The sequence below is a fragment of the Bolinopsis microptera genome, chromosome 4 (assembly GCF_026151205.1).
Source record: "Bolinopsis microptera isolate Bmic1 chromosome 4, MBARI_Bmic_1.0, whole genome shotgun sequence".
In the NCBI taxonomy this organism is placed as follows: domain Eukaryota; kingdom Metazoa; phylum Ctenophora; class Tentaculata; order Lobata; family Bolinopsidae; genus Bolinopsis; species Bolinopsis microptera.
The window spans coordinates 566,456-584,662 of NC_087075.1; positions in this window are offsets into that span (position 1 = coordinate 566,456).

Below are 18,207 nucleotides of genomic sequence, written 5' to 3' on the forward strand. Positions count from 1 at the left end.
TGAGTTCTGGGTTTCTAGATTGCGGATTTGATGGTGCCCGGTTTGTTCAGGCGGACAAGGAAATTATGCGAGGAATAATCGGAATAGAAAATCATATCAATATAAAAAAAGATCCAAAAAATAGATCCAAAAGATTCACACGGCAGTCAGGTGAACTACCATCAGGATGCTTTTGAAACAGGATAATAGCGCTATGTGTAATTAGTATATTATGCAAGGGATGGGATGCTGATGACTAAGCTGTCAATGCCCCACCTATTTAGGGATCCACTCAATTTCACGCCCTAGGTGTTGTCAATTGCTGGATTCACAAGTAAGAGCTTTTGATACGGCTCATGAAAATTGAGATGGGAAGAAAGGTCGGAAAAGAAAATTTTACTATAGCCAGGGACCCATGACATTGTTTGTACTGGTGGAGAAACAAAAGGAAGCAGCGTGCGCTACTTCGAAGAAATTCGACGAAGTATAAATTTGCAAATTCCATGACTGAATGCATAGCAATTTTTGTAGGTTTATAACCTACAAAAAAAAACGCGTGGCTGACTTCGTCGACGGTCTTGGGAACAAATACTTTACCAGTATCACCCGTCAAGTGACGTTGTCGCCTCGTACGCTGACGCTGAAGGCGCACATTCATGTTGCAACTTAGGAAACACTTTGATTGTCGATTTATAAGCATTATAACATGCATTGAATCTGTAACACAATGGACCATCGCGTATTTGCACAAACAATTTTTAAATCGAGCGCTAACGATCGTACAATTTTATGAAAAAATTCACACAAAACGGTTGTTAATGTTCATAGTATAGTAACCTGGTACTCAGGGTCGCTCAACATAATACGTAATCACCGATGGGAGGAAGGTTTTCCCAATGATAAACTGATAGGTAATTTTTGACACAATAGCATAGTTAAAACTGATTACGAGGGGAAGGGGTTTAAAAATTGTCCAAAAACTGAAACGTATTTATGTGAACGACCCCTAATAGCTCGATTTTTGAGTCGCTTGTACCTAACAGGAACTCCTTTTTCGGCGTGTGGTAACCCGGCAATGTGCTTTGACTGTTTCATTTCCTCTGTATTATATAAAAAAGATGTTGATTGACACTGTACTTGACCTCACAAATCGACAATCTATGCACACGTACTACTACAAGATGCTTCCCCAGGAGCTATTTAAGATTTACATTGAATTGTGTCCAGTCAAACATTGTTATATTGAATTGCATGAAATTAAGTCACCTAGTAAACGCTGTTATCTCAAATTATTGTCTTCAATACTTAAATTAATCATTATTTGTTTTTCACAATAATAAATCTTAATGAAGTTGTTTATATATAATTACCAGTTTTTAGCATTACTCTTATTTAAGATAAGAGGTGGATGTTTTGGGTTTAACTACATAAACAAGTTATAATACTGTAATATTATAAAAGTTAACTTGTTGTTCTGAAAACCCCAATCTCTCAGAATAAGAGTTTAAATCATGAAATTGGGACACAATGCCAAGTTAACTACTATGTTTATAGGTAATAAAATTGTGATATATTTTAAATTCAATCGACCAATACTTAGGTTAAAATATGTCAGATTAAATCATAACTGTGTCCATGTTAAGGTTCCATCTATCTATAACCAATGAGCGCTTTAATGGCATACTCAAACAGAGACATTACTTCATAACAAAAAAACCCTGAAATTAGATAGTTTCAGTTTAAAACTTACTTTTCAGTGAATATATCTTGCTACTTCTACTACGGCATTAGTCCAAGAGAAAATAACAAGAGGAACATATGGGGCTGAAAATGAGAGTATATTTCTACACCATGTATCTTTTCTTTTGCCAGTTGCTCATCAATGCTAATGTTCGCCAAAGTATTGGTACTACTTAATCATGTCTAAAATACCATGTAGCAACAAACCATGTGACTATTAATAATTGGCTATTATTTTAGAAAGCCTAGAATAGTGATCAATGTACCTGAAAGTGCTGAACATTGGTGTCTGATAAATACACATAAATTACAGGAATACTTCTGTGACAGACTCGCCTCCGGACAAGACACAGCATACCGAGTTTTATCTGCGAGTTACTTACGTTGGAGCCATGTTGGCTTCCAATGCCTCCCTTAAATGGGTCAACGTATCCGACTCAAAGTGTTGGAAAGAGTTGTAAAACCCATCCCGTGATGCTGCTTGGGAGTGATATTAGCTGAGTACGTTAAAACAAAGCAGATGTCTGGGGGGGGGTTTATTTTATGATGTTAAATTTGAACAGGAGAAGCTTGCTCCTTGTATCACAATTGTGAGATAATTGAAAATAACATGACAATAATTGTTAAGTGACGATAACTATAGGTTTATTTTCCAAATTAACTCAGAGAAAAAAGGTATAATATTGTCAAGTACCTGTCGGTGATGTTGATCAGTAGTTGGAGTTGCTCTGTTCATGTATAAATACGGTCAATCTGACGGCCCCGGGCCGATCGCTCATGGATTACGATTGTTTCTGGTGAAATGTTACTCTCACATCCTGACACTTGGTGAACACGAACACATAAACTAACTACTTATCGTATCAGAAAGCTTTTTGATTTTATGTGAATTGACTTAACATTTTGATCAATCGTATAATCTGCACAGATGCCGTCAGTTTACTTATAATTAAACCGATTTGATTAAAATGTTTAAATACTTTAGACCAATTAAAAAACATGCCAAGTATTACAGACTTCTCATCGCTGACAAATATAAGCCCTGCTCCTTGCAGCTATTTTCCATGTCGACATCCACGATTTCACTAAATACTATTCACTACATACGGTCTAACTGTGGGCCAAGAAAAAAGAGAGGACACGGAATGAAAGCTCCTACATTGATGTTAATGATGAACCTGTACAGCATTGTGTAAGATATTTCAAACATTATATAAATTCCTATCAGATGAGTGTATATCTCTGAACATTTGCAATTGGTTGGTTAAATGCTGTCACGTGTCCATAAATTAACTTCCGTGGCTTCTTCTTAAGTTATAATAAGAGAGATGTAATGTGCCTACATCAATGAATTGACAATATATTTCAGGATGCATACGATATCTCTGTGGCCATGGAGAGACGGGAAGCCCCACATTCTGCACAAAAACACCCCGAAGTCGTTCCCGGAAATCATCACTTTCGTGATTATGCCAAAGTGCACTCGTCAAAACTTCATCTCATCACCGTTGTCTGAATGTTCGGCCCCTGAGTGCTCCATCATACCACTACCCGTAAGTTTTTTAACACTCCTGGGATCTTGTCGTTTGTTTGGTAATTCCACGGGCCCACCCGTCAGTGGATAGGTACTGCTGTTGTCTTTGCGGACTCGTCCTGAACGATAGTTGGTAAAACTGGTCAGGTTGAGAAACTCTGAAACATTTAATTTAGGTGTTATATGGGTTTAAAATTTTCTGTCTCCACAGCTGATAAAATTCACGTTTATTCATAAAAAAATTGCAACCAGATAGCTGTATTTTACGTTAAATCCCTTGAAATTTCATCTTAACATAACAATAGATTTTTTGCTGACAGTTTTCTGATAACATATATTATCTATTCATACCGTTATTTGATTATAATTATATTGAAGTTTAGTTTAAATAACATTTAAGTTAGTTTCAGATGTCTCATGTTGTACCTTTAGCTCAATGTCTGTTTAGAGGATTAATATTTAACTTGCAAAATTTCACCTTTGACCCCTAGACTTTTTTAGTTATATTCTCTGACGGGATCAAAATATTTATATAGAGGTTGATGATAATACAATTATTATCAGAACATTCTACATAACCGACTACGTAAAAATGATGATTTGGTTACCCGATATAGTAAGTAATTTGTGGATGTTAGTATACGTAATGACCAACAAAGCCTTAATTTTTATTTCAATGTTTTTATTTCGCTGATTAATGATACAGAATCAGTTTTACTGACTTACATAAAGTTGGCAATATTCTAGATTAATCAAAGCTTTGGTTTATTTGCTCGATTCATTCTATTATGTGAAAGCTCTAATTTTTGCGTTCCTGAATTGTTTAATACATCTTCCTACAGACTCTAAACATCTAAAATATCCATAGTTTATACAAATCCCACCCTGTAGCAGAAATGTCGTAAGGGTTCAGTATCCCCCAAGCTCGAGATCGCCTGGCCTCCAAAACTCGAGAAAAGAGCAACAAGTATAAAACACCTGACTTGTTCTACAAAGACCATAAGACGATGGCACACGGAGGCAGATCTGAGCAACACCCGAGACTGTGTGCCCGACCTGCCGGAGAACAGCGAGGTGAAGAACGTGTACAAGTTGTTAATAAACATACAATGTACAAGTGTTATAAACGTTTAAAAACGTCTTTTGATTAATTATATATCGTGGCTATGCGGGTACTATTAATTCGAGTAAAATGTATCGAGGGAATAAGTTATGGGGCACATAATGGTATGTTTTTTCTTGCAGAGTGCGAGAAATTCTGAAGTCTGCCCCAACCAAAGGCTTGGATGGATGCCACTAGGGGAAGAGGTAAAAGTGATGCAATTGTTGCGGAGCAAAAGTATGGTCACCGAACAGGAGATAAAGAGTGTACTTAGCCTCTAAATGGAACCATCAGAACGAATCAATTCGTAAGATCACGAGGACCAATGTAACACATGATACGGCAGAAGGTATGAAATTGCTTGAAGCTAGAGATCCATCGTTGAGGTCTACGTGAAATTGCTAGTTTAGAAGTGTCTTATACAATTTATCTGACCCGATTTGCCCATCAGTAATGAACCGATCAGAATTCCTTTGATTCAGCTTACACATTTATTTTTGAAAATCCAATCAAGCAATAAAAATTGATGTTATTACAATTATCAATTAATAATTGATGAATGAATGAAAGAAAGCTTCTTGAAATCGGGTAGCCTGTGCAGACACGCCCGATTCAAAGCTATCTACAGACCTACACAATTGCAAGTAAGTAGGTAAATATTCATGCTAGGCAAGTGGCAATTTAATTAATAATTAAATAATTAAAATAATTCTCAACACGAAGACCAGGATGTAGGAGGCACACCAAAAAGAGTTAGTGAGGATAGCTCAATTGAAAGCAATGATGTAGAGAAGATACTAGTGGTTGGCAGTGATGAAGACTCCGAAAAAAAAAAAGAAGAAGAAAGAAGAAGATCACGAAGAAGAAAAGGAAAAAAGGGGTCAGATCAATCCACGGAGGAGAAAGATACAGATCATGGAAAAAAAGAGGAGTTCAGAAAAGAAAAATAAAAAGAAGAAAAAAGGAGACTACATCCGACGGACAGTGAGGATTCAAAAGAATGATCATGAGTTTTCGAGTTTTCTGAGTTTTCTGAACTACGATTTAATCTATAAAATACTGACAAAAAGTTATTTCAATAAAGTACAGTCAACCTAGAATGTTCACGGGATAACAAGAAAACAACTATGATATGGATATAAAGGTATAAACTCTTGAATTAAACAGTTTATTTTGTCTACAAAGATCTCAAACAGGCTACGTTTTTTTGACCAACTACGACGGAATTACAGTTTTGACAAATATTAATTGACTTAACGTCTACCACAGCCCTATTTACATTTTATATGTGATTGTTAAAGTACGAACATGATTTTATAATGTTAAGAAGATACGAACAGAAGTAATTTCTTGTGTTTTAAATTGAAGGCAAAAATTAGAGTCATATCATTACAACTGTATTGCAATGTTTGCTTTTGGAGTGCCATAATCACGAAACCCTGCTTTAATATCCCGGACCGTTATTATAAATGATCTACAGATAACGCATGCTGTAGAGTGTAGACAACAATTATTAAGAAACACAAGCACAACTGAAAAGCCAAAAGATCCTCAAACTAAACGATATCCTTCCCCTTCACATCATCTCCCGATCCGACCCAGGACCTCACAGCATCAGCTACCATCGAGTGAGATCGTCTTCCTGTCCCGCAAATGATATCTCCTAAATAGATACTGTTCTAACTACAGCACGCCGACTCTTGTCGGCGTATTTGTTTTCAGGCACTTCAAACACTCCTTCCATTTCAAGTGACAAATCATTATTGAGTGTAGTTGATATTGAGACTAGGAAAGTACAGCATATGTATCAAAATCTCACGATAATCCGCTGTATGCACGTGTGAAGTCAGGGATGGGAAGGTATTCGCTACTGGGAATAGAACGAAGGTTAAGTTTTGAATTTTACTTTCTTTAGTTAATAAAGCTCAGTTATTATTATTGAATGTTTTCAGTGAGGTTGAGTAATAATTCTGAATATCTTGCTGATTCTCCTCAAAAAGTCCAAAATATCATTCAATCTTTCCAAATTATAGCCTTGTGCATTTAACACACTTTAACCTAATGCTTTTTTCCCAATTTACAGTTATAAAATTTGGGATCCTGAGAAAAGAAGAACCCATCGTGATGAAAAAACCAAGCACGACAACTTCATCTCCTCCTCTCAGTCGATTCCACAGGATCCACCCGGTAGCTGCATCTGGAGAAGGTCGCCTCTCTGTCTGGAACTCTCACGACAACGCAAACTCATAGCACTATCTGACAATTGACAGTGAGCTGTATTAACAATGACGTGGTGCGTACCAACAGTAAAGTTGTGAGCGGGACGGATATGGGGTGTGTTGAACATTTTATCGTGGACAACGGGGGGAAAAATCTAGACAGGATACCCGTTCAGGAGAAGTGAGCGTGGATACTGTGTTTGTTATTCTGAGGATATTCCAAGTTTTATGGATGTATGGACGGTGTTATCCGAGCTACCTCCCTCTTTCCTCACAAACCCTGACCCACATTTGGGATCACTCTGATAACTCTATATAGGACTTGTGTTTTCGCATGATGAATGAGGAGATCTTGTCAATAGGACAGTGATTATTTTGATCCGGGCGTGGTCCGTCGAGGAAACTGATGAGGATATTAAGAACTTTCTAGTTGAGGACATGATAAGGATAGTGGTGATTCAGAAGGATATGATGATGTATGAGTCAATTCGTCCAGAAGATGAGCAACCAAGAAAAAGAAATTAAAACTTAGTAGTTTCGAAGGAATTAAGTCGAACGAACCTGCTTGATTTTTTCTCAGCGGACTTAGCTAGCTTACTTTTGTGAACGTTTATCAGAGATATTGACTACCGTTTACTCTTTTATTTAACATATTTCTTTTACGCGTATCATATGACTATAGTAAATGGTATTTAACTGCCTAATTGACTGTTCTCAATTCAATTTTGATTTTATAAACTGTAATTAATTGAACGAATAGTTAAATGCAACATTCACCACATTAATTTCCATACTTTATAGTTAGCTGAAACAATGGTTTATCTCAATCGGTTTGGGAAGGAAGTGCAAACGACGATATGAGTAGGGATTGTGCGGGATGGTGAAGTATTGTCCAACCCCCCGACGCCACCTACTGTCTCCCACGGGTCACGGTTTCTTACCACGTCACAACCGCGCAACATCACCGAACAATATCCTCAAACTAGTCAAACAGGCTAACGAAGTAAGTGCGTTTAAAACTTAACATACCAATCTCTGGACTTTCACCGAGCCATACTGAAACTGTTTGTAGTTATGTATGGAAAAACGTGCAGCTTAACAACGTATCCTCTCTTTCCGGCAGCAGGTGTACAATATCCGATAATAGACTGTGTGAGTTATACTAAAAGGACCGGTCATGAGCGCCGCTAGGCAGCACTGCAGTTGTAGCGCGCACCTGGCCGCAACTCTGGCACATTCCTCTCATGCCTGTTAACATTGTACGCACCAGGTTTGATATGGGAGACAGGTCTGTATTACATGTTTGATTGTGATTAATCTTGTAGTTTCTTCAGAATGATAGTTCTCCGTGTTTTGTGCAAACAGATTTTCAATCCATTTCTCAGTTGATTGAGGACAGCCCTTGAATTTATTTGTTTAAAATCTACAAAGGAAAGATATTTTACATACTCTGCACATGGATAAGGAAATCTATGACAGTGTAAATTATTTCCGATATCAAAATAAGAAATGTTTAGAATTGATTATAATGCAGATTATGTTAATAAGAAGGGTAATCAATACAATAAAAACGTCTGAGGTATACTGAATACAAAATAATCATGTGTAATGTATACTGACCAGGTAACAGGTTCAAGATAACCCCACAGTAACTCTACGTGTCGGGAGGCAATACACAGGTATCAGTTACATGAATCAGAGATACATGATATTCGGTGAAACCCTGGATATAGCTGTCGGCAATGTCTCTGGACAGGTTTTAGTTTTAAACGTTTAATCAAATTTAAAGATTAAATCTCCGCTTTGTTATTTCGGAAAACTAGTTTTTTGTTAGCCAAAACTTTGTATCTTTTTATTTCACATTGAATCTGGCCGGACTTAATCCAAATAATACGCTTTCATGCAGGTTTGCCAGAGTGTTGAAGTTAAGTAACGACCCCGTACTGATACAACATTGACAGCTAGCTAAACAGGGAAAAAAGATTATTGAGCTACCTTACTGTGTCAAAAAGGAATGGTATGTCAACTTTTTTCTGGTTATTCGCAATAGTTTATTCTAGCAGGAACCCGTCTAACCCTAAAGTGTTTTAAATGACTCGAGAGACTAAAATGATTATTACTATTTAAATTCGCGTTTTTGACACCACGTTTGGGAGTCCATATTGTTTTATTTTGGGCACTAAAATTAATTAATCCTTGGCCAATTTTTTATTTTTTCATGCTGATATTGAAGCCATTAAAGCATTTGACCCAGTCAAAAAGATTCATGTTGTATATCTTTATACGTTTTTGCGGAAAGTTGCGTAAAGTTGATGCCGTGTTGTCAGTAAAATGCACGGATATATACATACAAATATATCGTACTCGCTTTATATATAGTAATAACTCGGATATTGTTGCATGTAATATCTTCTTCCATAACAATCAACATCCCAATCCTCCGACATTCAATTTGCGTCACCCTGCTAATTTTCCAGGACTTGTTATCGCACATTGAAGGGACTGCTGTACAGATCTTGCGGCAGGAGACTGCACTAAGCGATCTTTGTTATTCTTTTACAGGTTTAGCCATAACCAATCATCTGTGCGTAAAATTAACAGGTTCACGTTATTAAACGTCAACCAGTTCAAACTTTGCAGTTTTGTTGAAACTTGCCGATAATGCATTTATATCTGTTGAATTTAAACAAATAATACTTTTATTTCCATGAAACATGTTCGGCGAAGCTGTGGAGATAAACGAACGAGCATCATCTTCCCAACAACGACAATTCCTCATGCTCCACCATCATCTGGTTCTGCATTAAATGATAAGCACCTCTATCAAGACCACCTTTAAACCACTATTAATTTATTGACCTATTATACTTATGGTAGTTTATAGACCACATTAATTTATTAACTTATCAAAATTAGTATTTGTCTTTTGTGACTGTATCACCCAGTTTTAACATTGAAAATTGTACAGTTTATTGACGACACCATTGACTGAAGTTATTTATATTCTAAATTAATATTCTAGATATTTTATTTTCTTTTACAACAGACGACAACTTCCTGTAATTTTTCTCTATATTAGTTACTCCTATCTTCTTGAACAGCTTTTTTACGAAGACATTGACAAATGATACCCACATTAGGCATTCATTAATGCATCTAAATTTTTCACTGCATAGCTTAGAAATTATTCTCTGGTCAACAGATTTCAAATGTTAATTAATTGAAGTATGACAGTAAGTAATAAAGACGTATTTAATTTTGCTTGGGCTATTATATGGACTAGGTATGGAGGTTTAATGATGAATATGGCATTTGAATCTATATAAATTTACAGCTATGTGGTTGGGGCATTTTGCATAGTAAATATGGTTATCAACTCATATATATCAATTATTATGATGTGGTATTCGATTTCTGATTAATTTCTCTAGGATAAGAGTATTATATCTCAATTTGGCTTTAGGTAGTGCCCCGCTAAAAGAACTGTGATTCTTCCAGGAAGCATCCCGTGCACAGAGCTTGGTCTACATATATATTAAATTATTAAACCACCATTTCTGTATGTGCACAAAAATTTATTTTCATCAAAACATGAGGAAAAACCTGTGTAGACAACGTAGGAAGAATTCATGAAACAGTGATGCTGAATCGACCTGTCACCAATTACTGCGAATCTCTTCAGTTCAGTCAGAGATGGGCATTCATATGTTCATTTGAGAGATACAAGTATAGCGGATCCCGAGATAGAATAAGAAAACCGTGGAGATCCCTGATAAAATTGCTACACTTGCCTGAAAATCATGAGAGTTCGTGGCCGACGGAAACTCCAGAATGAAACAGCGATGTTTTATCAACCGTATAAGAAGGCGAAGGGTTATCTGCCTGAACATTCAGACAATGAACCGGTGATACATCCAGAGTCTAGCATATTGACTCTTTTCCATTGGAGGTGAATGCAAATCCTCTTCACTGAAATGAACAACCCATTCACACGCACAAGTGTACTCCAAGATCCAGTTTTACAGGATACCAGACAGAGTCGGCTCACTACAAGCACTCTATTCCATAAGGGTCAGTCACTGTGCAGTACGATATATAGTTTCACCATCAGATCAATAATGGAAAGACGTGCCAGTAATTATCTTCTCTTGATTCAATGGAGCAGTTATGAAATTTGGAAAGGATCACAAAAGAGCTTGGTAAGTGGCTGCCTGTCGGAATTTTGGACTCTACAATAGGATGGACCATTAACCCATATCTTGGCATGTGGATACAAGAACCTGTTTTATTTGGGTAATAAATGATGTTATAAGACCATCTGTTAAATCTCAGCGTGAACTTTTTGCCAATTTAGTCCATCTAGAATTCAAGATTGAGCAAATTCAAGAGGCCAATCAACTGCCCAAGTATTTTCTTGTCCTCTTTTACAACTCGAAATGCTGATTTAAATAGGAAATGTACTCTTTATAGAACTTAGTCCGTCGTGAAGCTACGCCCCAAAAACATTGGTGTCCAGTCGTTGTTGGCTTTGATGACTTTCCATGACAAAAACACTGCTTACTTTGCCTAACCTAGTCCCAGGCTTTGACAGATATGGCGAACGGATTTACCTGCACCTCAATGGAAGGGAGTGGCCAAACTTGCTACTTAATTCCGTAATACTGTCCTTGTTAGATGCATGAGGGACTGATAGGAGGAAGAGGTGGGGAGGAGGACGGTAAGGTAGGTTCAACACTTTATTCTCATCCCGCCGGAGGACAGCCTCCATGTTGAAGGCATCAGCCTCCACATGAATGTTCATTAAAAGAGGTCTGTAGCCCACAGTTTAAAAAGTATTTACTTAGTCAATCTATCAATTGAAATCTACCACTGTAATTGTCCCAGTTCACTCCCTAGATGTTTTAACACCAGTGACAAACAAATAAAAAAGTTGACTTGTACTGCAATAATTGTATCCACCTAGCAGTAAACCGTTTTATAACCCCTTTAAGCTATCTGAATGAGACAATGATGACAGCACAGATGCAGATGAGTAATACGTAAAATCTCTGAGGTACTTGAAAGGCTGTGACTCTTATTCTTGTAAAAGACATAAACCGCACCTTTGCTAACGAATTACAAGTCAAAACTCACTAATAATTTAAAATCTTGATGCAACAAATCAAACTTTGAACCGCTTGCAATTGAAATAGCTAGGTTTAACTAACAAATTCTCCTGTAATATGGACTTGCTGAAAACGAATGAAGGCCCTGAATGAAAAACTTGTACAACTCACAGGCTATGAAGCAGTCTATCAAGAACCTTCGACTCGAAAGTAAAAGGCTCAGGATTAGCTCTATAATTCCTGACTCTTCAATGCTGTCAAAAATAACACCCTTCACAAGTAACAGAAAATCTAGAAACCCTCTTTGTAACTATAAGGTAGTCTAGGAAATTCTACTTCTATATAGTACTATAACCGCCCTGCCAAGTGGCAAGCTGACAAGCTCACCAAGAACTGTCGTCATACTTATAAAGCACCAAAACATACACACATTGCGTGATTTAACTATAATCTCCATAGTAACCAACAGTAGCATTAATGCACAGATATGAAGAATGTTCCTATTTAAGTAGAGGCTTCTTTCCATTGAATATCATTATCAACTCATAAAAGCCTGGATGTAATGCCTCGTGCATCGACACACATACAGTACAAATGACCTAGACTCTGGTTACTGCATCTGGAGTCATAACTGATCACATATCTCATCACCTCCCAATTATTTAACAATATAAGACTGGGAGAAATTAGCAAGACCCAAAAATATTCACAAGCACACTCAAAATTATGACTATTGTAAATCAAACAACATGATAATTTTTCGGAAGTCTTGGGTAACAAACTAGAACAAGACAATGAACCAAATATAGAATTTTAACTAACTTTCAATGATATATTTAAAAACACATTGACGAAAAACTTGCAAACTAGCTGTACCCAAAACCACTAAGCGCACTATCCAGAACACCCCATTGATACTGCGGGATAAAGCCCTCAAGTAAACCACTGGCCATGGGCTGTACGATGACTGGTGCGAAAGTCCGGAACGTTAAGTGTAAACAAAGCGAAACTGACACAAAAGGGGCACATCACTGTGTTCTATCTGCTGTAATAAAAGAAAAACCGTTATGTGATGACAAACAAAAATATAGAAAGGCTCTAAAAAAGGTTCGTAAAAAAGCTGTATCTGAATATTTATTCAGACGAAGTTACCTGAAAACTCAGGAAATTTCCAGAAAACCTGGAACTGATAAATAAAATTCGTGCAAAACAGAAACGTGATTATCAGACCTATAGTTTCCATAGAACAATGCAAGATAACTGCTCGCAGATTTATAGCTAATGAATTCAATAAGTATTTTGTATCCCTAGCATCTAAACTTAATGCAGCCTACACAAACTAGGAGAGATACAAATAAATCAGCTTCCAAGTTTCTGTGACTTCTTACCTAAAAAATTTCCCGAAATACAGCTAATTATAAACTACAGACTAGCTCACCTGAGGAGTGGCTAAGATCAACGGAACTTAAAGAATGGCAAGGCTAGCGACATACCAGTACATATAGTAAAGGCATATCATGCATAATTAGCCCACCTACTATCGGGTATTGTAAACGAATGTATGCAACACGTGACTTTTCCAGAAACGACCTAAATGTAGTAAATAAGTCAAATATATAAGAAAGAAAATGTCTGAGCTTCTTTGAAAATACAGGCCTAACTCATCTCGCAATATTTCTGTAAAAATACTTGAAAAAATCATATTTCTCCAGGCTTTAACAGTTTTCTTTCAGTCGCAAGGATTATTATATGAAAAATCAATAAGGCTTAGAAAAAATCACTCGACAAGCCATGCACTCAACTTCACTGTCGACTACATTGAAAAAATCATTTAAGAGAATAAAAATCACGTACTAGGCATCTTCATTGATAAAGTAAAGCTTTTGACAATCTGTCATGAAACCTGCTTAAAAAACTGAATGATTTATGGAATTTCGGGGGACGGCCAAATAAATTGATAGCACAGTTACCATTTCTAATAGACACAATATTATCAGTAACTTGGAGAAGACTCCGAAAAAAAACCTGTCTGTAAATATTTGGTGTCCTCAGGGGTCAGTATTAGGTCCCTTGCTTTTCAATATCTACATCAAAGAAATAACAGAGTAACAGACCTAGGTAAGCTTATACTTTTTGCCGATGACACCAACATATTGTTGTAGATAAATGTATAAAAACACTTTACTGCAAAGCTAATAAAATTCTTAAACTTGTTCAATCAGTATATGAAGAGTAACTTGCTGCATAACAACATAAAGAAATGTTGATATATCCACTTTAAGCCGACTGTTAGAAATGATCAGATTCAAACACCAATGAAATAGACTGACACTAAATTAAATATTAGAAATTAAAAATGTGGAGGAAACTAAGATTTCTTGGAAGTCATTATTGACCAAACTGAACTGGGATGCTCACCTTAAGAGCGGTAAACCGTAAATTGAATGTGAGATAGGTAGACATGTGGAATTAGACCTGTGTACCTAAAAAACTATATAGGACCTGTACCACACCCTTTTTGAACACCAACCTCTGTTATGGAATATCTTTTGGGGAGTGTGTATCAATAATAAACTAGAAGCCATATTTATTAAAACACAAAAGAAATGCAATAAGAATTTCACTTTGGTGAGAATGATTCATACTTCAAAAAGTTCAAAACATGTGCCAGGAGTAAGGCCTATCACTAGGGAAAAGACCGTAAAAGTTATCAAGCAGATGTTAGGCAAAAGATTTCTTGAACTAGAAACACAGTAAACCAAACTGTAAGATATACCTTCCTGCCCTGTCCACAATCTTCATAAGTTGCACTGTTTACTGAAAGATGTTTAAATTAATAAATTTCAATCACCAGTCTCAATGTTTCCCTCTTTATTCAACAGGTCACAAGACGGACAACTACTTCATCCTCCCACTCCATCCTCACTTATTCCATCTATCAATCAACTCGTATTTGGACTCACTTGCCGTAAGTCAACAAGTGAAATAGACTACTCCACTCCCATCGAGTATATTCAAGAATAATCTTAAGAAATCATTGTTAGAACTACAATCTAAATAATGACCGACAAGCATTTGTGCAGTTACAACTTTGATGCAATTTGAATTATCATGAAATAGTGATTTAGTAAACATAATCATATGAGTAAACCCACGGAGTTTTAGCGAATAAACCATGACAAGATATCAGACCTATATTAATACAAAGAGACGACAAAATACGAATCATCATACAACAAATTTTTAAAATCCTGCGCACAGGATCCTGTGTTTCCTACTCTAACTCTCCCAAACCCCTCTCTCCTTCTCCTCTCATCAGGTTTATTCTTCAATTTTTTTAAAATTAGATAGCAATATATTTGTCATTTACTGAAGTAATGGCATTATACATTGTTTGTTATTCGTAGTATGTGTGTATAGTGTTTGCTGACTGGTATATGCTATATATTTTGAGGCTCACGACGTCTCGTCCCATGGGTGAGTTTGTAGGTGCTAGTATGTTTCAAAATCTCTACATCGTAAAGGTGAAACACTGAAAACGGTTTGCCTTAGCCTATTGGGTCGAAGTGTTTGCCCACCGGGGATCACACATATATGATTATCATGCCATTACTTTGACACATAAAAACTAATCAAAACGACTTAGATGATTCCAAAAATTTTTACTAACTGCAATTAGCTAGTTTAAAGTAAATAAACACGATCGCAGAATAGAGTGCGAGCACAATTGGTTTCCTTGTTCTGCGACTGTGTTGACCTCGGTGGCCACAGGTTTTTTGTTGTGTAGTAGTGCTGGTGAAAAAAACGCTTTAACTATCCAATGAGTCAATGAGAGTACAAAATTTTTAATTCTTGCCTTAGTGCCACAGATTTCAGTGGTAAAACAAATTTATTAGTTAAACGTGATATAATGTAGAAGGGCATGATTTACTCCACACACTAAGCACTGGATGAAAATTGCACACAAAGATAAACTGACCTTTAAACATGACCACCAGCTATACCACGTAACCATACTCCGAAATAAATAAATTGCTCTACATATAACATCTGGCCTGATCCCATCACATTGTGGGTCCCAGGGTTCGTAAAGCCCTTACAGGCAACTGGGTCCTTTACCACCACAAAAAAATTGATCAAGCCAGTACTGCCCAAAACTTAACCCAACTAGTTTTTAAAAATATAGAAATCTTTTGCTAATTTGAAATTTAATCAAAGAGCAATCTTCTCAATTTTTAAAATTTTTAAGAATTATAATTTAACCCTAACTATGATGTGGAGCATTTCATACTTAACTAAATTTCAACTTGAAAGTAAATAGATTATTATGCCAACAAATATAGTTTAAGACATCCATTCTGCATTGTTTTTCCATATTAGAAATTATGATATGTATGATTGAATAATGGTAATAAATTTTAACTTTTGTTTTATTAACTTTTGTTTTATTATTTGGCAAAAGGAGCCAGTTGCCTGCAAGAGCGTTAACTAGCACCCGATTACCACTTTTGGGCACAAACTCAAACCTAAAACCGCCAACACAAAGTATGTTATCGCACGATTGGTGGGATTGATTCCCAAAATAAGTTATCAGCACGCGGCACAATAATATAGAAGTTCATTATTCAATTTAGATATGCCATCGAGCGTTAACACATATATAAAAGGTTATTAAAGAATAATTAATGTTGTTGTTGGTATATATCCGATATTAATCCATTAATTTAAAATAGTAATTGGATTTTGTGTTATTATTAACAATTGAGTACGATCGATTTAAATATTAACACACTACTACAATACATTTCATCAAAAACAAAACGACGTGGAACACAGATAGGAGAAGGACAACACATCACACGGACCGGAAACTCTGCTGTTGATGAGTATCTGATTATATTAAATTATGGATCCTTGTTCATTTCAAATAGGTGTGATCATACTTCTAGAGTATATTGGGCTGGCACAGTGCTGCAGTTAACATTGAGGTTCCAAAACCGGGAGTGTGATACAACTTATTTTCGCGTTACGTTCGTAAGAGATACCAAATAATAAAATATAAAGAACTAAAAGACTGCAAGTTACGGATAAGCGCGTGCGCCATTTCATTATATCGGCGACGGTAAATCACGCAGTGGAAATGAAAAGATAAAGTTTATACAATGTTTAAGTTTGCTGCGCTTATCCCATGATTGACAATGTCACTCCGACCAGATCGTTTGCTCTCGAAGCAAGCAACGACGACGACTGACGACGACGACGACAGAAGACGCGCATCTGAAGAATGCGAAGCAAGAACTGCAATTACGCGCGGCGTGCGTCGACGGCGGCTAAGTCCTCCACACAATACCAAAAATCAGATCCCAATATCACTTCATTAAGCCGTTCGAAAACAAGTGTCGACATATAAATAATTAAATATAAAAATCAAAATGCACGTCCTACCTCGAATAAACGTGTTTTTCCGAGATTTCTTATTTAGTTTAACTTATTTACATGGCACGCCAGTCACTAGCGCTTTCACGGTCGCTTTTTTCAAGCTTCATGAACGTCCTGCTTCCAGGATGAAAAATCCTTGAGAGGAGCAAACAAGGAACAATCAAGCTAGGTAATGTCAAAGCACAATCCCAAACTTATTCAATGGTTAATGAAATGCAGACCCAGCCGCTGCCTCTTCGTAAAACAAAGTATTTTTAGTAAAACAAAGTTTTATTTATTAGCATGCACTCGATTCATATGAATATAAAAATAAGAATATAATAGTATGTCACAACCTATAATAACTGTTACGTTCGAGAAGTCGCGCCATGGCTAATTTAACTAGGACCAGTGGTGTCGATTAACATTTTAAAAGGTGTATTCTAGTGACACAAATGGAAAATTTAAGAAAAGACGGATCAAAACACAGATCCAAGACAAGAGACCCCACTGCAGGACCCATACATGCTATTGGCTTGTGCATGGCCCAAAAGGTTCCAGTTGACCATGAAACTGGAACTTATCTGTTCAACTAGTTATGAATTCAACTAGGCTTGATGAGTACTGGGTTTCTAGAGTAGATTTGATTGTGGCCATTGTTTCAGGCGACAATGGAAATTAAGCGATGAATATATAGTATATAAAAATCATATCAATATTCAAAATAGATCCAAAAATAGATCCAAAGATTCACCCAAAGGCAGTCAGGGAACTTCCAGACAGGATGCTTTTGAACAGAATAATTAAGCGCATTTGTAATTAGGTTGTATGCAAGGATGGGAATGCTGATTGACTAGCTGATCATGCCCCAGCTATTTATGGGAGCCACTCAATTCACGCCCGCAGGTGTTGTCATCGATCTGGGATTCAAGTAAGAGCTTTTTGATACGGCTCTTGATAATTGAGATGGGGGAAGAAAGTCGGAAATTTACTAGAGGCCAGGGACCATGACATTGTTTTCTGGTGGAGATCAAAGGAAGCAGCGAGCTCTACTTCGAATGAATTAGACGAGTATAATTGCAAATCCCCAAACTGAATGCATTGCAATTA